The sequence below is a fragment of the Polypterus senegalus genome, chromosome 2 (genome assembly GCF_016835505.1).
Source record: "Polypterus senegalus isolate Bchr_013 chromosome 2, ASM1683550v1, whole genome shotgun sequence".
Lineage (NCBI taxonomy): Eukaryota > Metazoa > Chordata > Cladistia > Polypteriformes > Polypteridae > Polypterus > Polypterus senegalus.
In genome coordinates, this window is record NC_053155.1 from 46393848 (window position 1) to 46416323 (window position 22476).

The 22476-nt window shown below is 37.0% G+C and overlaps 1 protein-coding gene across 4 annotated transcripts in view; it reads right to left on the reverse strand.

The window, feature by feature from the left end:
* frmpd4 (FERM and PDZ domain containing 4) overlaps positions 1-22476 on the reverse strand; it is a 787881-nt gene that overhangs the window by 387077 nt on the left and 378328 nt on the right. The window lies entirely within an intron of this gene.

Genomic DNA, 22476 nt, shown 5'->3' on the forward strand with positions numbered 1-22476 from the left:
CCCTTGTTGGCCTATAAGAGCTCCAGTGGTTTTGTAGTAGTACAGTTCTCTTAATCTATATTGCTAACATACTAGTTGCTTTTAGGGCATCAACTGTATCTATGGAGCTCTCTACTCTCCCACCTCCCCACCCTCTCTCACACACAAACACACGATGGATGTTATCTGCCTATGCTCTTCTTAGTTCTCTGAATTTACCTCTTTGTCCTTTTCAAATTATTGCCAGCTGGCTAAACTACTAGTCTGCATTGATGAAAGGTGTTCCTCTAACTGTTTGATGAGTTAGAGATTTAATGTATGATTCATTAATTGTCAGTATACATGGTCTGTTACTCTAGCTACATGTTAATATCAAATAGCATCAATTTTCTGAAAAGTGTTTTCACCGTAGTTTTAAAGCACAGGTACACATTCTTTGTCCCTTCCAATATCTTATTCCATCCTAGATTGATTTCTTTCTTTTTATTTTTCTATTAGACTCTCTAATGGAGCAGTAGTTAATGCTGAGGCTTCTCGGTGGGTTTGCTTTAGGGGGCTTTCATGTTCTGTCTGCTACCATCACAATCCTAACTGCTCCTGATCCAAAATGTTCTCCCAATTAAAGTTATTCTATGTTTCTAATTATAAAATACACATGATGGGTATTACTGATGGCTGCAAATATACAGTGGAGGTGTGTATAATTACACTCTTGAAGATTCTTTTTTCATATGCATAACTAGATGAATGCCTCAAAAATGAAACTGTATTTGAAAATACATTTTTGCATGACTAAATAGCACTCCTACCTACAAAAGTAATGATAAAATAAATTTAAGACTGAAAGATATGAAAGGCACTATATATCCTCAGCAAAAAAAGAAACATCCTCTAACTTTTAACTGTTTTTACTTTCAGTAAACTTAATGTTTAAATATTTGTATGAACACTAAAAGAGTCAACACCATAAGACATAAACTAAAAATGTTTCACAATGTGTCCCTGAATGAAGGGAGGCTCAAAATCAAAAGTACCAGTCAGTATCTGGTGTGGCCACCAGCTGCTTGAAGTACTGCAGTGCATCTCCTCCTCATGGACTGGACCAGATTTGTCAGTTCTTGCTGTGAGATGTTACCCCACTCTTCCACCAAGGTACCTGCAAGTTCCTGGACATTTCTGGGGGGAATGGCCCTAGCCCTCACCCTGCGATCCAACAGGTCCCAGACGTGCTCAATGGGATTGAGATCCGGGTTCTTCCACTGCAAGGATGATCAGCTGTCCTTCCTATCTCCCTGTAGCGCTGTCTTAGGCGTCTCACAGTGCGGACATGGCAATTTATTGCCCTAGCCACATCACCAGTCCTCATGCCTCCCTGCAGCATGCCTAATGCACGTTCACGCAGATGAGCAGGGACCCTGGGCATCTTTCTTTGGGTGTTTTTCACAGTCGGTAGACAAGTCTCTTTAGTGTCCTGCGTTTTTAGAACTGTGACCTTAAATGCCTACTTTCTGTAAGCTGTTAAGGTCTTAACGACCATTCCACAGGTGCATGTTAATTAATTGATTATGGTTAATTGAACATGCATGGAAAACATTGTTTAAACCCTTTACAATGAAGATCTGTAAAGTTGTTTGGATTTTTAAAACATTATTGTTGAAATACACAGTCCTGGAAAAAGGAACGTTTCTTTTTTTGCTGAGTATATATGTATATGTATATATACAAGATGAGACAAAAAAATAACCAGACTGGGCTTAGGGCTTTCCTGGGAAATCTCCTATGCGCCCTCTCAAACTGCTTACCGGCTAGGTATATCCTGTGAATAGCCCAGTCAGTATTTGCTGCGATAATGTTGGGTGAAAAAATCAAACAGTGAATCAACATCAAATTTCTCACGAAATTTAATAAGACGGCTACAGAAATTTCAAAGAATGAAGTGAAGACAAAAACGGCAAGACTGTTGATAAGCCTCAAGCAAGAAGACTACCAGCACTGTTTCAATCAATGGAAGACACATATGGAGCGGTGTAGAGATCGGGACTGGGAGTATATCGAAGGTGATAATGTTAAGAATGCTATAATTCATAAATAAATATATATTTTTTTTACCAATCCGGTTATTTTTGTGTCACACCTCATATATATATGGTGGTGTGGGCGGTGGGCTGGCACCCTGCCCGGGGATTGTTTCCTGCCTTGTGCCCTGTGTTGGCTGGGATTGGCTCCAGCAGACCCCCGTGCACCTGTAGTTAGGATATAGAGGGTTGGATAAAGGATAGATAGATAGATAGATAGATAGATAGATAGATAGATAGATAGATAGATAGATAGATAAGGCAATTTATTATATTAGATAGATAGATAGATAGATAGATAGATAGATAGATAGATAGATAGATAGATAGATAGATAGATAGATAGATAGATAGAATGATTTCAACATTTTCTAAACCTGCTTCAGAAACTATCCCTCTCAGACACAATGCAAATATGCAAAATCCACAAAGATAGCAACCCAAAACCCAGGATGTCGATTTGCTACCCATTTACTTACAGTAACCAGTTTTATCCAATATAAATTGTTAGAAAGCTTATTCACATTACAGTCATATACTTTTTCCTCTATTAAAGCAAAAATAGGTCTTTTTAAAGTTAAGAATTGCCTCATGTTTGATTTAGGAGGTAATGTCTGATGTGCAAGTCAATTTTGGGGTGATGCTACATGCTGTTATAAACACCAGGGAAAGAACTACATGGATTTAGTAGGGCCATGGTTTCACACCAAAATCTGAGTTCATCCCAAAATAGACACCATAATAATAGACAATGAAGTTACTCCAGTTAAACTGCATTTTTTGGATTGCAGGTACACAATAAACAGATCATTGCACAAAACCAAAACTAAGAGAATAAAAAACAAACAAAAAAAAAAGGAGCTGTTCATTGGAAGCAAACCAAACTAACATCTACAACTGCTAGGACACTGGAGAGAAGATCAAAAGATTTATTTTTTGCAGTAACCATCACTGATGGCTTGAACTAGGCAAACAATATCTTGGCTATGATCAAAAACATCACCAGTGCCTTTACATTCTTTAATGGCTGATGAAAGCCTGGTCAGGTTCATCTCTGCTCACAGATGTCTATACGTAGACTGTGGAGTTCTCCTCACTAACTGATATGGCAGCTACTCAGTTACAAGAATGCAGTTACACACAGTAGTGAGAGAACCCTAAAACATTGCTGGCATATAGTTCTTGACTCTTCTGGAAATATGTAACATGTCTTACAAAGACTAATAGTATTATTAATGACCCCTGCCATCCTGCATAATCAGTTTTCCAGCAGAGGTCATAAAGCTTATTATAGTGACAGCTGCACAAGTGTTTCTTGTACAGTATCCATCATCTGATGTTGTACTTAATGTATAATGTTGCATTCTCTGCCTGTGTTTGTATTAGTTGTGCTCAGTATTATACTACTGCCACTAACTAGTGGATGACATACATTTCAACATTTCATTGTCTTATGGCACATGGCAAAAAAAAACCTGAATGTAAACTTGGTAATTGCTCAAGCCTGGCAAAGCAGTAACACCAATTAAAATGATTTTAAAACTCTCGAGCTGGAGCTTTATCTGAATTACACTATTTCCATTTAAAAATTAACCTCCTGGCATCTAAACCACATTATAATAGTGTACAATGTGGGGCACCGCTGTTCTGTAATGGATATAGATAAAAGAAAGGGAATTTACTATTAGATTTATTTATTTCTGGGCTGCTAGAAACTTTCCATAGTAACACAGAATTTGGAATATGCTGGAGATCAGTGCAGAAGAAAAGCTGCACTCATCCTTCATACAATGACTGGCTAATGACTTACTAAAACACAGCACTAAATAACTGACAAAAAAAGTGATAAGTACTGCTGGCACTTCACGACCCACCTCAGTAAAGGTGGCCAACTTCAATCATGAAGGAGGATGTTTGAAGGGTGAAATACAGTACCTTTAAGAGCTTAAAATACTAAGTAATTCTACCACACAAAAGAAGTTATATCATGTCTCCAAAAGTAAGAAAGTAGAAATATTGATCACTGCTATGAGTAATTTAGCATCTCTCGTCTGAGCTGCAAGTCACCCATCATTCATGTTAAAGTTGTCAGAGCAAAAAATCAGAGCATCAGATTAAACACACATTTTCAGTGAGTTTGCTTCAAACTGTGAATAACACAGAGCTTTGACTAAGAGGGCTTGTGTAAGTCGGTTGGAGACCATGTATAGATTCAGTGAGTTCACATGTGACCTACTACTAAAAATGACCCAAAGATGGCACTCCTCATGCATCACTTTTAGTGGTAGGATTGTGTCATTTACTCTTTCACTGTACACTATTAAAACTATTTAATACAGAATTTAAAAGCTATTAGGTCACTTGCGATGGAGTTTTTGGAAAACATTTTGGAATACTTGTTCTGCCTGTTTTCAATTTATATATTTTGTAAAATATACACCTTCACTTTTCATTCATGTTTTACTTACACTGAACTCTTGAGTTTGTTATCACACTGAAAAAATGCTTACTTTTTAGAAACTTCTTAATAGGAAATATAACCAATCAAAAATTAATATCTATAAGAAGCTAAATATTACTTTAAGTGTGTATAGTTTTGCTACTACAAGGATTACTATAATCTAGTTATTGTATAACTTGAAAATTTTTTCATTTAAAATGGACATGTGAGTACCAGTAACCAAAAATCTCACAACCTAAAAGACCAGACTTGAGATCTGGAATAGAGATTTGAAGGACCTAAATATAATGACTAGAGGGGGTCGAAACTCAAGGTTTCTGCATTCTCTCTGTGGTGTTCCGCTTTAGGTTTTGGATGGTCTCAGACTGGGTTTCTGTTAAGCATCAGATACAGTAAAAAGTAGAACTTATGCCATGGAGGACATCTCATGAGCAACTACTACTACATCATTTATCAAGAAGGCACAGCAGTGTCTTTATTTTCTCAGAACATTAAAGAATCAATCAATCAATCAACATTTATTTATATAGCACATATTCATACAAAAAAATGTAGCTCAAAGTGCTTTACAAAATGAATAGAAAAATAGAAGACACAATAAAAAATAAACATAAGTCAACATTAATTAACATAGAATAAGAGTAAGGTCCGATGGCCAGGGTGGACAGAAAAAACAAAAAAAACTCCAAAGGCTGGAGAACAAAATAAAATCTGTAGGGGTTCCAGACCAAGAGACCGCCCAGTCCCCTCTGGGCAATCTACCTAACATTAGTCAAACAGTCCTCTTTGTATTTAGGGTTTTCATGGAAGGACCTGATGATGATGGTCACGGAGACTTCTGGCTTTCAGTCCATCAATGTTGGTGCATCATGATGCTTTGAGTAGGTGGTGGTGGTGCAGGCCGCCACCACAAAGAAACCGGAAAAAGAAAGTTAATTAGTCTGAGCATCTGCTGATGTCATTTTACTGATGTTCTAGGGAGACATCCTTCCATCCATCCATTATCCAGTCCTCACTTATTTTCTGAAGGTGTGGTACTCCAATTGCTCCACAGCCGAGAAAACCCTTCAAAGGCTCAGAAACAGAGCACAAAAAATCACTGGGATTCTGCTTCCATCCATGGATGACACCTACTGATCCTGTTGTCTCCATAGGGCAATTAATATCACTAACGATTCAAATGACTCCAGTCACTACCTGTTCAGGACTCTGTAGGCTCAAAGGCAATGTTTAGTCTTGAGGTATTATTCAACTAAATCTAGTACTAAATGCATTTGATCTATCAGGACGTTCTCACTTTGGGCACAGCTATCTTATAACACTGTTTTTATTAGGACTGTTTTTCACACCTAACTATGCTTTATGTTTCTATATATACTTATTTTAATGTACTTTATATTTATTGTTTATATGTTATGTTGGGCAGCACAGTGGTGCAATGGTAGCGCTGCTGCCTCGCAGTTAGGAAACCAAGGTTCGCTTCCCAGGTCCTCCCTGTGTGGAGTTTGCATGTTCTCCCCATGTCTGTGTTGGTTTCCTCAGGGTGCACCGGTTTCCTCCCACAGTCCAAAGACACATGCAGGTTAGGTGGATTGGCGATCCTAAATTGTCACTGGTGTGTGTGTGTGTGCCCTGCGGTGGGCTGGCTCCCTGCCCAGGATTTGTTTCCTGCCTTGCACCCTGTGTTCGCTGGGATTGTTAGGATATAGCAGATTGGATAATGGATGGATGGATAGATGTTGTTTAAATTTTTCATCATACTGAGAGCTGCCACTAAATTTCATTGTACACAGTGCAATGGCAATAAAGGCTATTCTAATACTAATTCTTATCAAGTATGAAATGCCAAAAACTGTAAAAGAATAAAGCGCTTAGTCCGTGCAATATTGTACTATTGAAAGTCCAGAGAAAAGTAGCTAGGCTAATTCCTGGTCTGCAAAATAAGAGCTATGAGGAAAGACTGAATGAGGTGACGTTGTTTATATGATCAATTCTTTTTGCTTTGGAATTAATATAAGAAATGCCAAGAACTGTAAAAGAATAAGGCACAGTCCAGGCAATACTGTAGCTCTCCAGTTAGAATGAGGGATGATGAATGTGTTGCTAGGAAGCAATGGTTTATTATCAGATTTATGGCTACATACACGTTGCTCCTTTCTGATTTTTTGCTCAGATCGGATTTGCCTATCTTGACGGTTTACATTTACAGGTACTAGTGACCTGTATCTAACTGTAATGTGAACACATCTAAATGAAACTGCACGCATGCACACATTGATAAATTTGCACATGAGTCATCTGTGTTCCTAATAACAAAAAACTTTGTGAGACGACTCGTGATGTTTAAACTGAAAAAATGAACGCAGCTAGTGTATGCATCGCATTTTGCTCTGAACAGTTTGACAGCTGTATGTGATAAGGTCAAGAAGGTGAAACAAAGCCTAATGGTTATCTTTTCTGGGACTGCTGCACCAAGAGCCATGCGAGTATGAGAAAGGAGCCAGCAATGGTGGGGCAGTTACTGTTGTCACAGATGTAGCTTTCCTCCTTTGTTGTTTTGCTCTCCTGCTTTTGCTAGCAGGCCATGTGTATAGGCCAAAAACACACGAATCATGACCTGTCCAGTCTCATTCATGTTGCCTGGACACAGATATGATACATATCTGATATAGAACCACGTATGAAAGTGACTCAAATTTGATTTGAAAAGATCAATTTTATATGTCCATTGAGCCCTGAAAATATCAAATTTGAATCAAATTAAGGCAAAAAATCAGAATTGAGTCACTTTAACCTGGTATTGTGAACACAGCCTAGCAAAAGAGTTTCTTGATTTAGAGAGTGTTTCTTATTTTCTACATAAACATTTAGAAAGAGATTACTACAGCCTTGCATTCTTACATAAGATGATGTTAACATTCATTTGCAAAGGCATTATGGCAATAGGAAAGAATCTCTAAGCATAGAGAGCAACTGAGACAATGACATTATTATGTGAATAAACTATGGAGATCGAGTTTCGCTAAAATCCTGGAATTTTATTAGGATGCATGTGTTCAAAGAGGTGCATATTTGAATACAGAATGAGAGAGAGGACTATAAGTTAAAAGTACCCCTCATGAGAAGGACCAAGGAGTCATAGCAGACTCACCACTCACTAACACCAGACAGTATACTGAGGTGATTAAGAAAGCTAATAGATTAAGTTATATTACCCAATGTGAGGAGGACAATTTAAGTGAGGCCATATTTAAGATATATAACATTTAATGTTATATAAAGTACAAGCCATATAACATATTGAAGCTATATATAGTGAATCTTATGTGGGGACTATGTACAATTTTTCTCTTTCTGTGCTATAAAAATAACATACAGTATCAGTACTAATGAAAGTCCAGAGAAAAGTAGCTAGGCTAATTTCTGGATTGCAAAATAAGAGTTATGAGGAAAGACTGAACGAACTGACGTTGTTTAATTTAAGCAAAGACAAATTAAGAGAGGATATGATCAATTATTTTTGCTTTGAAATTAATAAGGTAGATCACTACTGTTACATTAAAATACAGATACAAACTTAGCAAGGGTCAAATTTGCACAAGTAAGTTTTTCTTCACACAGAGAATCATTGATAAGATATATGGGATGAGTTACCAAGTAGTGTGGTTGAGAGTAGTACTTTGGGGGCCTTCAATAATCAACTTGAAGTTATTTTAAAGAAATTAGGTAAATAGGATTGAGAACCTTGTTGGATTAAAAGACATGTTCTTATCAAACATTTTCAAATGTTTTTAAATAAAAATGACATAATTTTATAGACAAAAATAATAGAAATAATAAGGAAATTTCAAGGAAAGGTTATATGGAGAACCTGCTAAAGAAAGCAGAAACCAGAAAATGCAGTATGGCAAATATGATTACAATGAGCAAGATCAGTGCATGGTGTAAGAGAAAATGCTCAATTTCCGATTTATTAAAGGATTAATTAGGCAAGATACTAAATTAGCTAGAATTGTCAGTTCATCTCTTTTAATAAGTTGTTTTATTAATTACATCTCCTTTCTTTAGTATTTATAGACATTACTATGAATTAATTATAGACATTATAATTTATGTTAGACGAACATCACAATGTTCAGTGCTCAGTGATTGATACAAACTGATGTAAGTGTATTGTCTATATACTAAAACACCATTTTTAATCTTTTCTGCAAAATATTAGTTCCTTTAAATTATTTCAGCACATCACCAGCCTTTCTTTCATTTTCCTCCAATGCCTAGTAATGTCAGGCAATTAATAAATAATATTTTTTTTTCTTATCCCCAAAGCAATTCTCTCTAGAGTATGTTAATTTATCATCTTTGGTATAATTAATTATACTGCCATTTTGAGTCTGTCATTCATTCTGGCCTGTAACCTACAGTTTGTTCAAATTTAAATAAAGATTTATTTTTGAATCATTGACCTTTATTATGTATATCAGCATCTTATTGCACACCATCTGGAAATTCTAATCAAAGCTACTGAAGAGGAACTCAAAAATTTAAAAAGGCAAAGATTTACTTTAGTTTACCAAAACATCAATGGCTTAGCAAAGTGATCAAAGGCTGGTTTAAACCTAATTTTTATTGTGATTCCTTAGTTCCCGCAGATCATTGATCTTAATTGCAGATACCTTTCTCATTTTCCAATTCCTGCTTCTTTTCTGACAGAGATGTCTTAACATTTGCTATGCTTTCTATGATAACAATAGTACTGTATTATGTTATTTTTATGAGGAATTACAAAAAATGCTTCTTACTAAAACCTTGATTTTGCAAAATATTATTTAAATTAACTGACAGACTACAATGAGTTCAGTTGCTGGTTCATATACTTAGGAGACATAAGTTTAAAATAGTTTTAAATGTATTGATGCATATGGTATTACCTCTTGATGTTGTACTTGTGAAAGTGGAGAATGGAATCAATAAAGTTGACTAAGCTATGGCCTGACTGATCATCCTCAAGGCTCATTAGTTTGCAAATGAGAGAATGTTTTTGATTTCATCCATCTTGTTTTGTTAGCTAATAGATCAAATGCCCTCTACTCTTACTTGTTAATTTATAAAACAGTGTTCACTTCAGCTATATCACTACAGCAAGGATCTTGCTCCAGGCTCTCATAAGTATTTTGGCTACTTCTTGGTGTTCTCATTAAGGGCTCTTCAATTTACATTTTGTTACTATCCTCCATTATTTCATTTCTTAGATTTGTACTGTTAATATTTCCAAAAATATGAAGTTTTCCTCTGAACATGCTGAGTTTCCCATATCTATCAGAGTACGTCATGCACTATTTCCTACATGTTTTATCTTCTGTTTCTGTATTTTAAACTTTGTGCTTATTCATTTTCACTCACTTTAACTCTGTGTCATTACCCAGCTTTATTTTAATAGATGCAACACTCCTCACATAGATCTCTGAAGGGATATTCAAATGGCCTCACCCCAGATAAAGCATTCTTGTATCTGCTGTATTGCAGCCGGGGTTTGGTCCCTATCCTATGCTCATTTTCCTTTTTTATTGATATGTTTTTGCAAACCATGGTAAATATTTAAAGAAAGAGAGAAAGACACAGGGATGTCTTGAGGTAATAGTGACTTTTTAGTTTTATTAGTGTGATAATAATAAAATATGGGCAGAATAAAAAGGCACGAGAAAGAAATAACTCTGATACGGGAGTGTAAATGGGGGGCCGTGGCTGAAGACACTGAAAGAATGGAGGAAGGAGACAAGAACACCAGTGGATTTGTTTTTGGATCGGCTGCAACAGGGATTAGAAGAAGTATTGCTAGAGAGCACAGCGAGGAGCTGTATTATATCTCTTTTTTCTAGTGAAGATACCTTTTTTCCTTTTCATTTTTCACATGCTTTATGTAACCAAAGAGACATTGTTAAATGAATTTTGTCATACCACACGCAAGAATCATCTCAGGCCTGCAACAGTAGGACGTAAACTGTTTTAATTATAAAGTGGGCCGACTCCAAGAAGGAAAAAGTAAATAAACCCAGGATTTCATTTTGTAAGTGTAATAATTGTTCAAATAATTTCAAAAGGACCATTGGAATTTCTGTATTCTTGTTTTGTATTAAGGTTTAAGAAAGTTTTCTTTTTTTATCTAGTAAAGCTCCATAAAAAGTTTTGAATATTGTTCTGTTTGAATAATTTTATGTATTTAATTGAAAGTTTAATGTTTCCCCTTAGGACTCTGGGATTAGTTACAAATACAACAACCTAACTTCAGATATATTATTAATATTTTAAGGGAAATTATTGAAAGGTTGGTACATTTTAATTATGTTGTAGGCTTTTATGTACTTCCTGTATTAATTATTGTGTAGTATTTATGTACTATATCTTTAAATATTATTGCATTGTACTTTGTACTTTATGGGTGGAACCCCAGGAAGCAGGGCTACCCTGATGTCACAGCAGCCTTTACATCGAGGTAAAAGTAAATGTCCCAGCAGTGGTTAACTGAATGTTGCTGAAGTTCTTTATGATAAGTATTGTTTGAATATTTTCTGTTTTTTGACTTTTTATTCTCTTTTTGTGAACACTACTTATTAAATGTCATATTATGACTTGAGGCAACCCCCTCACCACCTCATTTTTGCCATTTTTGGGGATTTTATTGTGTTTATTTTTATTTATGTGAATAAATTTGTTAATTTTATAAAGTCTTTTGTTGGGAATATTTAAGAAAGAGATTTGAAGGTTTCTTAGTCTATGATATTTATGAGACATTTATAGCATTTCTTTAACTTTAAAAGCCTCATTTTAGGCCTGTGCAGGCCATGCCGTCCAAAATTTAAAGAGAGTAATTATAGAGAAGAATCAGGATGGTAAAAAAGTTGCAAGTCCATACTGACTGCATTTGATTCTATATATTGCTACAGAGTACTAAGGCTACATTCAGACCGAAATGACTCAATTCCAATTGGTGGCTCAAATCCATTTTTTTGGTTGATTGTTCAAATTAATTTTTCAAGAGATTTAAATTTAATATAACTGTATATGGGCATCTATCCTGAATCTACAAAATGAATACAATTTTATTTATCAGAGAGCTATGACATAATAGAACATGAAATAGACTGTGAATACTAGCTATAAAAATGACTGCTAAAAAGCTGACTTCAGATTGCTTACAGTGCAGGACTCTATGAATATGTCATTGCATGATGGGAAGTAGTCAAAGATGCTTTGAGTCATGTATACGTAAAACTGTGGACATGAGAAATAAGCCTGTGCAAGACTGAATCTGAAAATGCATTTTAGAACACATGTGGCAATAGGGTTCGCTTCCCGGGTCCTCCCTGCATGGAGTTTTTAGTTTCTCCCCGTGTCTGTGTAAGTTTCCTCTGGGGTGCTTCTGTTTCCTCCGAAGACATGCAGGTTAGGTGAATTGGCAATCCTAAATTGTCTCTAGTGTGTGCTTGGTGTGTGTGTGTGTGCCCTGTGGTTAGATCAATTGGAAACATTAATTTGGCCCAGTAGAAGTAAGGTCTGCAGTGGGTTGGCACCCTGCCCGGGGATTGTTTCCTGCCTCATGCCCTGTGTTGGCTGGGATTGGCTCCTGCAGACCTCCATGACACTGTAGTTAAAATATAGTGGCTTGGATAATGGATGGATGGATGGATGTAGTAATAGGGCAGAACTGGCTGGCTATCGTTTTTACATATTTTAAATGTCTCTAAAAAGATCAACTCTGTCTCACATACAGTAAATGAAAAAATACTGTTGAAGAACAATATGGACATAACTGTAAACAGGTAGCTCTCTATTTAACCCTTTAGCTAACAGGTAGCTTACACTGATGGTGACAGCACAATCCGTCTTACCAAGGCATCTCCTAAAACCACATATTTAAATTTAGGTCTCTGATATGAACTAAATACCTAATATTATCACACAATTAAGTGAAATAAAAAAATGATAATCTTCTAACATTTATCCATGTTTTCCGTTTACTGTGCCTGCGCTAATGTGTTCAAATAGCAATATCACCATCCAATTCTAAAAGCTGTTCTTAGCTTCGCAAGCCTCTCCCTTGTTTAGAGGACCGTATATCTTGTTCCCCTCCTCTTTCTAAAGGCTTCACGTGGCTACCATTCACTTTCATACCAAATCAACCTCACACCTCCAGGGCAGTAAAAACAAGTCAAGTGTTAAAATGTATTAAGTCATGTCCTGTGAGTTCTATGAATGTCCCAGATAAATAAATTCATGTTCTGTTATCAAATATTGTAAAAAATAAAGTCTTCTTTAGGTCAATTACTGCTCATGTTTTACTTCTAAATATCTATTTAACATTGCGGTGGGCTGGCACCCTGCCCAGGGTTTGTTTCCTGCCTTGTGCCCTGTGTTGGCCGGGATTGGCTCCAACAGACCCCCATGACCCTGTAGTTAGGATATAACAGGTTGGATAATGGATGGATGGATGGATATCTATTTAACAATGGTGCTTAAGGGATGCTTTAGATCTAAAAAGCCTGAAACATTGTTATTTGTAAGATACAACTTTTAAAATTACATATCAGTATCCAAATGACAGCTGGTTCCTTTTCTCTTCAATGAAAATGAAAGATAATGGTTATCCCTCTTCTTCTTTTTTTTTTTATAAATTTATTGGCTTCAAAATGACCTTTTCTGACAGCCATTTCGACATTACTGATGCTGTTTTCACCTGTCATCAGCACCCACTTTTGCTTTTGCTTTGTGTTTGGCATAACTCCTTCTGTGATGGGAGCATTACATACTCTCTGCACCCTCATTGACTGTCATATGTCTACATAGTTCCAAAAAAACAACCTATAGCCTGAATATTCCTACATACACACACACAAATAATAGATTAAATCATTTGGATTCCTGGAGCAACTGAATAAAATAAATGTTTCATTAGATTTATATTATTTTATTCTTTATTTTATACTCATTAGGAGGTTGGGTGGACTCTAGCATCCTGAGCTTGAATCTCATGTGTGCCTAAAGTCTGCATGGAATTTCCGTCTCTCTGTTGGTATTTCAGCAGGTACTCCAATTTTCTCCCAATTCCCTAAAAGAAGTGCATGTCAGATTGACTGGCAATTCCAAATTGGCCGTGTGAAAGCGAGGATATGTGTAAGTGTGCATAAAAGGGCAGAGAGAGATAGACAGGCATACCACCTAGGATTTTCGACTTACGTTATATCCAGTATCTCAAGGCATATTTTGGTCCCCTGTGTTTCTGACATGGATTAAGCAGGTTAGAGAATATTATGAGCAACCTTTCCAACACCATGCTAAAATTATAAATCTTTAACGTTTATTTATTTCTGACACTGATGTGACATCATAAATGAATGATTAGCTATTGATTATTAATTGGGCACTCATTACGGATCCCCAAATGACAACAATAGAGTTTCAAGACATACGCCATTTCAACTGCCTTTTGTTTATTCATGGCGGAAGATGTTATTTAGCATCTGTGTGTGCTCTTTTCTTTGGCCTTTTTCATTTTGCAATGCCGGTATCCCAAATCTTCATTTTGACTTCTCACATTATTTATTAAACATTGTATACTATGTCCTCTTACTTCTTGACCCTTAATTTACCCCTCCTTGGAAAAGCAATGATTTGTGAACTTGAAGTTTTAAGGGGAAATTACTGTCATATATAAAAGTTCTGTGAAATTCAAACTTGCAAAGGGTACTCAAAATGCAGCATGTTGTAACTGTTCAGTGCCATGTCTAGTAGTTGTTGGGGAGAACAAGTAGCAAGAGTGGTGCAAGCCCATTATAATAAACAGGGGTACATAAGTGAAGATTGCAGAAAAGTCAACACCATCACTCCATGTAAAAAGAAGGTGTAAACACTCCTGTTAAGTAAGGTCTTTTAGCTATCGATAAGGATGAGGTGCAGTAGATGCAGATTTCTGAACTCTGCATCCAAAAGAGTGCCTGACACCACTCTAGCAAAACACACTTTCAACAAAATGGAATTGGACGTTTCTCCTAAGACATTTAGTACTGTGGTCCCCGGCCGGGGCTGGAGCCCGGCTGTCCGTCACAGTACATTTTGAAATGTCAGCTTTAATATTGCCTTAAACTATTTAATTAAAAATTGTTTCACTTGTGTTTTCATTTTGTACCCTGAACATTCAAGTGGACAGAATTGATGGAATGTTGGGCAGGCTTTAAGAAAGAAACCCTGTGAGTGTACACTTTGCAGCAGTGGATTTTGCCACTATCTGCTACCACACACATTGTTAGGAGATGTGTATTCTCATCCTTGTGAGACTAGCAATATGGGGCCCAGGGTCTATCAGCTAAAGGCCAAAGAAAGGTGTTCAGCATAGACCATTGACGGGCACACACAACTGTATTAACCCTGAGACAATCTGAATTCAGTTTATGAGGCTCAAGGACTGTGTCTCTGATACAGATGCAAGGAACAATGGAGCACCACAAAGGAACAGTCCTGTCTTCTTTTCTCTTCACTCTGTACACTTCCAACTATATAAATATAATAGCAGGTCACGTCACTTGCAGAATTAGTGATGATGATTCTAAGCTTATGCAATGTATTGGCAAGGTGGATGAGACAGAGTATGGGAGTTAAGTGGAGAACTTTGTTTCTTGGTGCAGAAAGAATTGTCTGTAACCCAACATCAGCAAACCAAAGGAACTGGTTATTGACTTTTGTTGAACCAAAGACCCTCTATATTCGGTCATTATTCAGGGAGTGGATGTGGAGGTAATCCACAGGTATAAGTATTTGGGGGTCCACATCAATGCCAGACTGGACTGATCTTGTAATATAGAGGAGCTACAGAAGAAAGAATATAGCAGACTCTTGATTAATTTAATGTGGGTAGCGACAACCTCTGTGATGTCCAGAGTAATTTTTTTCACTGCTTTTCTGGGCCAGTAACAATCATTTCAAGATAGGCCCACCAAATCAACAACTTAATTAAAAAAACAGGTTCAGTTATGGGATGCACTCTTGACCTGCTAGAGACAATGAAATCAAAACTGATGGACAGTACTACACAACTACTCTCTGATACACTAACACTGAGGCCTTTCAGCCAATGAATTATTCAGCAGAAATTTGTCCAGAAATGCTACTGGGGCCCCCTTTCAACCAACGGCAATGTGCATTTATAAATCTGTCATTTTTATCTATAGGTAAATCAGAAGTATTTCTTTTCTTTTTAGTTTTCAGTAGAATGAACACCAGCATGGCTAATAGTGGAAAATGGTGTAGTTCAAAAATCAAGGGCAATTGCAATAACAAGAGAAAATAAGAGATCTGAGGAAAGCAGGAGTTAAAAACAGATAGTAGCCCAACTGCATAAGCAAGTACCGCTGTCACAAAATAAGGCTCAACCCTACTTAAACACACACCTCATAACATGGCTTCCCATTAGTGTGATTAAGAGTGTGGCATGGCAATCATCTTGACACAGAATGAAGCCCAGTGCTGTTAGACATCAATAGTGCCACTGTTCTAATCAATATTACTCCTTTCACATAACACTGAAATGAAGATCTTAATTTGTGAAAAAATTGCAGAAGCCTTAAACATCATGGTATACACCATAAATATACATTGTAGTGCTGTACTTTAATTACATTTTTGAAATAATCGCTGATAGACATTGTCCAGTGCTGGACTCTGACCTGTGTGTGATGCTGCCAGAATAGGCTCCAGTTCCTGCCAACTTCAGCTATGCAGTGGATGCATGTATGACTTAGAAATGTGCTTAATTACGTATCTCCAGCACTCGCCTCTTTGTTCAGGCTGTTACTTGTAACAAACATGCATGGCTGATTTGATGAGTTAGACAACAAAAGAAAAAAGAAACAAAGGTAGCAGATGTTCCCTCTACTTCGATTAGAAATGCAGACAAATCGTGCCATTTCTTTACTTCTTCAACACCTGTTTTCTTTTTCTCTTTTTTTATTTTTGGAAAAAGAGATAAAAACAGACTCAAATGAGAGTTTCCAGAAAAGTTATCAAATGCAAAGTATTTGGTTCAGGCCATTTCATCTCCGTGATCTCTCTGATGAGACAGTAGCCATTTGTGTGTATTTGAAATGACCAGCTTATATATTAATATGAAGTTATAACAATGAATTATTAAACATAAGGATATGAACTGAATGTAACTGAAGGATAAACCTAATGTTGTTTTAAGCCTAGGCATGTGAGGTTGTTGCCTCGTCTTACAGAAACCACCCACATAATTGTTAAGGTTAAAATGAAGTAGATGAGTAACAAACACCCCTATAAAAAGCAGGAATAAACTAATACGAACGCCCAAACACCTCTCATATGAAGCGGCGCTAAGATCAATAGAAGAGTCCGCAGATCAACCCATTTACAAGGCAATATTCAATTGGAGAGATTAAAGGAGTCAGACTACACTGGTGGCACTCATTTATTGGATGAAGCTCTGCATATTATGCATATTAAGAGTCAGTTGATATGATATGTATTAGATGAGGTAATGTAATAGAAAAGCATAAAGGCAGTTGAATTGTTTTCTTGATTGCTCACTCTATGGATTGAGGCATTTGTGCATACTGTGTACAAATAAAGAATCATTTAGCATTTTCATCTGAACTCTGTGAATGATGTCTTTGAAGATAGAGGAATGTTTTCCACTACAAGTTCAAGTTTGGAAAAGGCAGGGGATTATGCACTGTGTTTGAGCTGTCAATGGAGTTTACTGTACTTTATGTCATTGTAATAATCATCTAGTATTACACCTCAGACAGAATGGACACATCATGAGTGTAGTGTAAAGGTAAAAAAGAGTCAACACCCACTACAGAATTTATTGTGTCACATATTCCAACATATTGCACTTCCATCTAGACCTCTGCAGGGTGCCAGTGTGGTTAGTGCTGCTGTCTGTTTTTAGCTCTGGGTTCAGGTCACACCTAAGAAGGGAGGCTCTGTATGAGAGAATTGTAAACTGTGTTTGGAAATTTTTCAAAAAAATAAGACTGCAGATTCAAGGTAAAGTCATTACACTCATTAATCATAGTGACAAAGAAAGTTGATTAGCATATGCATGTAAGAATTTAACTAAACTGTATACACACAGCTTTTTAAGTCTGTAAATATTAAAACATGGTCTATGTGAACTTTGTATACTTTTCAGGTGTCTTTGGTTTTCTCTGAACTTTTCTATCTAAAAGTAAAGTGGCCACAAGGTAGCTTTAATATTTTATACCCAGAAATTTCCAGAACAAATCAGCCTACGTTCATGATTATTTCTTTTCTTTTTGATATACTTCAGCATCTTTTCTGCTTATTGTTTCTTGGTCTTCATTACATAATCACCTTTTGTATTGTCACTGCTCATTTTTGTCTTTTGTTGTATTACAGTGTTCTTCATCACATATTATGATCACTAAATACAGTACTTAGAATTCATTTTGAATTCTGAACATGCATGTCCCATGTCCTGGGGAGTATCAAAAGATGGGCTTGCAAGGTCTATCCTTTTATTAAAATATACTTTTCTCCTCACCACTGAAGTGGCCACCTAAAATATTTTAAATTTCCAAAATACTGTATATCTGATTCTATTCAGGGTTAATTCTTACTTTTCCGTGTGTTTGTGTCTGGTCTTTGTCAGTTAATTACCTTCTGTGATGTGCATGACTCTCAGCAGATGTTGCTGTTCTTCTTTTTCTTTCTTTCCTCCTTGCTATTATGTTATTCTTTGTCAGTTATTGGCTTAATAGCTTGATGTTCAGCAGATGTTGATGCTCTTCTTTTTCTTACTTCCTATTACATTGTTCTTCTTCAAGTAATCTGCTTCTGTGATTTACTTGATGCTCTCCCATTTCATTTTCTTGATTACTTTGCCATATTAAACACACAACCAGAGCTCACTTCGCTGTGATTCCTGTTACCTATTTTTTTTTAATTTCCAGAACAGATAAAGTCATAAGCTTTCGATTAAGACCAAGATCAAATTTGTAGCCCCAGTAGTTTGCAGCTAATCATTTGACAGATAGACAAACATTATAATTTTATATATATAGATATATATATAGGTACTGTATGTACTGTATTATCAAATGTGCAGGTGAGGTCTGTTCCTTATGAGGAAGGAGTTCAAGTGGCAGGGATTTGGACATAACCTTTTTATCCCCAGGTTGGAAGATGCACCAATAAAGGAACAATGCCCTTGCCTTCACCTCTCCTTCAGAAAGTAGCCATTATCCTTAGGGCTGACAGAATAAGAGCAGACCACTCAATAGCTGCTAACTAACTGCTGTGGTTTGAAATTTTGTATGTCTTTATTGGTAACTTGTAACACTAATGTCTTTCATTGATAAGAACAGCAATGGTTAGATGGTTAAGAACCCCTTCCCCCCTTTTAAGAACCAGTACTTTGTAATTTTACGACAGGATTGGGGGAAGAGCCTAAAGCAAGTTTGGCAAATGTTTCTCTGCTGGACTCTCTCAATCAACCCCCACAGGAAAGCCAGACTGCCTAGCTAGCAAACTTCAGCTCAATAAATAGTTTTGGGGACAGGTGTGAAAGTATTCTCTGCCCCATTGGTCGGAAGTATGGTTGTTTGGAATTGACTTGTATCAGAAGCCTTTAATTATCACGACCCCCTATTGACCATAGGGGTTGGATAGAAAATCTATAAATTTGCTTGCTTTACCCCTCTCTGTCTTTCTTACAATTTTCAATGGAGAAGCATCTCACACACCATGAACTGAAAAGGACAACACAATGAAGAGCACAGCATCAACAGCCATATCGAGACAGGCATGCAGCCTGTTCTGAAGAAAGGTGACCAAAAATGAGGACTTAACTAGAGACATTTTAAGTAACTAACAAGTCTGTGTGCCACCTGAAACTGCACATCAACATTTTTCAGGCTGTGTGGTTGCCAATATTTAAATGTACTTTGCATATCTATTATCAATTATACATTATTTAAAGTGTAACTTAACTCCTGCTTGACTTTTACTACATCTAATTGCCTAAGGTTATAAATGTAGAAGGGAAGGAGGGGAGAAGTTATATAGTACCTTATAAACAGTGGTAACTTTGAGGCATTCTGACAAAGGCTACATATTAATAGTACAAAAGGGGAAAGTAGAGTAATATATTACTCTACCAAAACAAAACACTAACTGTGCATTCTTTTGCTTGCAGCTTCTATTCCAACCTGAGGCTGGGGTCACCATCTTTTCCTCGTTCTTGTCTTTACTATATACATCTGCACTATATAAATGCATAGCATCAAAATTCATTTGGAATTTTATGGTGTAAATGGGAGTGACTGTGACAATTACAATTGTACTATAGCTTTACAATAGTCCTTTTTGGATAAGATGTGTTAAATTATGCACCTGTATGTACTGCCTTTAGAAGACTATGTAATCTTACGTGAGCAGTTAGGTAAATTCCTCCCTGTGGGTCATAGCTTGCTGACTCAGTGACACAGTAACCAGACCTTAGGTGAGAAACCATCCATGTTCAAGTATCAAGTTAATTTATTAATTTATTTATGTTGACCGAGATCCAGCCTTTTTTTTACAAGTATTGTGAGAGAATTTTTTAAACATCTTTCCAGGAGATTGACTTTTCACTCCACACCTGCTTCTCCTCTGCATGTCTCCCTTTTGTTGTGTAAAAGACAACAGCCCCCTCACCTGTAGCTCTGATTAGTCGTGAATGCGCCTTTAAACATTAATGACCATGATAACTATTATTTGAGCAGCTAAACACAGTCTCTAAAACGCCACTTGATAATTAAGTATGTGAGATGCACTTTGTTGTCTATAGCTCATGTGAAAGGTATTATATAATTCAACAAATTCACAAGAAAGTTAACAATTACACATGTTTCTGCTTTAAAAGGCATAACATGATGGTGCCCCATGACACGCACATCTAATTAATAATTCAGAGTTTTCCACAACATTGTCTTAATCCATATTTAAACCCACTTAATCCAGTTTCAGGGTTGTCAGAAGCCAGAGCCTATTCCTTCAGCACTGGACTGTGTACTTGACAATTTCATTATATATTGTGTATTCCCATCTAATTATTTCCATTTGCTTATGATATCTAAATACCTATATTTCAATGATCACAAATGTATTTAAATCATTCCCTCTGTTTTCAAAATCATATTGTCTGTCAAATCACATTAATACTTACAGGGAATAATAAATACTCAAAAGGAATAACATCCTATCACCTGGCTGACCTGTGTATTGTTTTTAATCTCGAATGCAGTGGTCCCCAACCTTTTTGACACCAAGGACCGCTTTACTAGAAGTCAATTTTTCCAGGGAGGAGGATTCGTAGGAGGGTTCGTAGGGCAGTTTTCTACACAATTTACATTACATTTCTATTATTTTTAAGTTATAATATTGTAATAGAAATGATAAAATTACCATAATGCAGAATCAGTGGGAGCCCTGAGCTTGTTTTCCTGCAACCAGACGATCCCATCTGGGAATGATGGAAGACAGTGACACACGAAGTGTGTTGCTTATGTTCAGTCTACTCCGTAATCTTATTTTGGTTGCTGTCACTGCAAAAAATACTGCCTCACAAAGATAGGATGTTGGAAATGTAAGCAGACTTTTCAGTGGTTTTGTGGCAACCTCAGGATATTCCGCCTTGACTTTAATCCAAAACGTATGGAGATTTGAAGTTGTCTCAAACATACTTTTAAGGCCACCGTCATTTGCAACCTCAAGCAGTTGATCCTCTTCAAGCACAGACAAAGTTGATTAACCTGGCTTATTCATAAATGGGTCACAGATCCATTCCTTCCCATTTCAGGAGTCTTTTGTGGTTGGGAATAATGCTCAAACTATAGAAAGCTGAGATAGGTGATCATACACTAGCTGGGAGAAAGAAGGCATGTTTAACAACCTCTGCTAACATTTGAAACATATGAAAAATTCCAATGTTCACTCGTCAGTCCCATAAATCAAATTTGGCTTTGAATGCAGCCACTTTATCTGCCAGCTTGAACAACGGGTATCTTCTGCCTCTGCCCCACGTGCTGCTGCTCCACCGTTTCCTCAGATTTTCCTCCTCCAGCACTCTTCCGGCCTGGCTGGATACTGAGTCTGCAGAGTGGGTAAAGGTGGGGTGCCCAATAGTGCCTGTATGCCTGTTTATATTGTGAGGTTTTTGAACTCTTTTGGGACCCCCCCTCAACGGGAAGTGCGACACGAAGCGCAATTGCCACATCTGTGTAAGATTCTTTGTCCGTTGCTGGGGCAGGGCAACAGCAGGCTCACAGTGCTGCAGTGAAGCGCCACAGAAGCGAATCCTGAAAGACTGTGGTCACATAGTCTTACACCCCAAAACACGAGGCTGAGTGTCAGTACTTTAGTAAAACCAGCTTTATTCAGCTTGAAACAGGAACAGCACGGTTATTTATTGTGGCGGGATCTGCCACTCTCCTATAAACAGACACAGTAGTCAGGCAGGGTTGTGACCAGGTTAGTGGCCAAGTAATGCTGTTCCTTGCATTTACAATGTACCTTGCATCACCCATCAAGATCTTTTCTGTTTGCTTTGGCGGAGAGACGCAGCAGAGTTGTGAGCCTGCTGTTAACCCAGCAACAGATAAACAGTCTTCCACAGACGTAGTGATCACACTTCGGTGTGTTGTCCCATTGACGGAGGTCCCAAGAGAGTTTAGAAACCTCACATTTACTTGAATGAGTGCCGCATTAATAGGAATGTTTCTTGAACAAGCACCACTGAACCACATAAAAACGGCTTTTCAACCTCTTCAAATGCAGCATTTTGTATACGTTTGCAACCCGAGATTTTTCTTCTTTTTTGCATATAACAAAGACATATGCATTGCATTTGTCATTCCAACAGAATGCACATCGCAAACATTAACA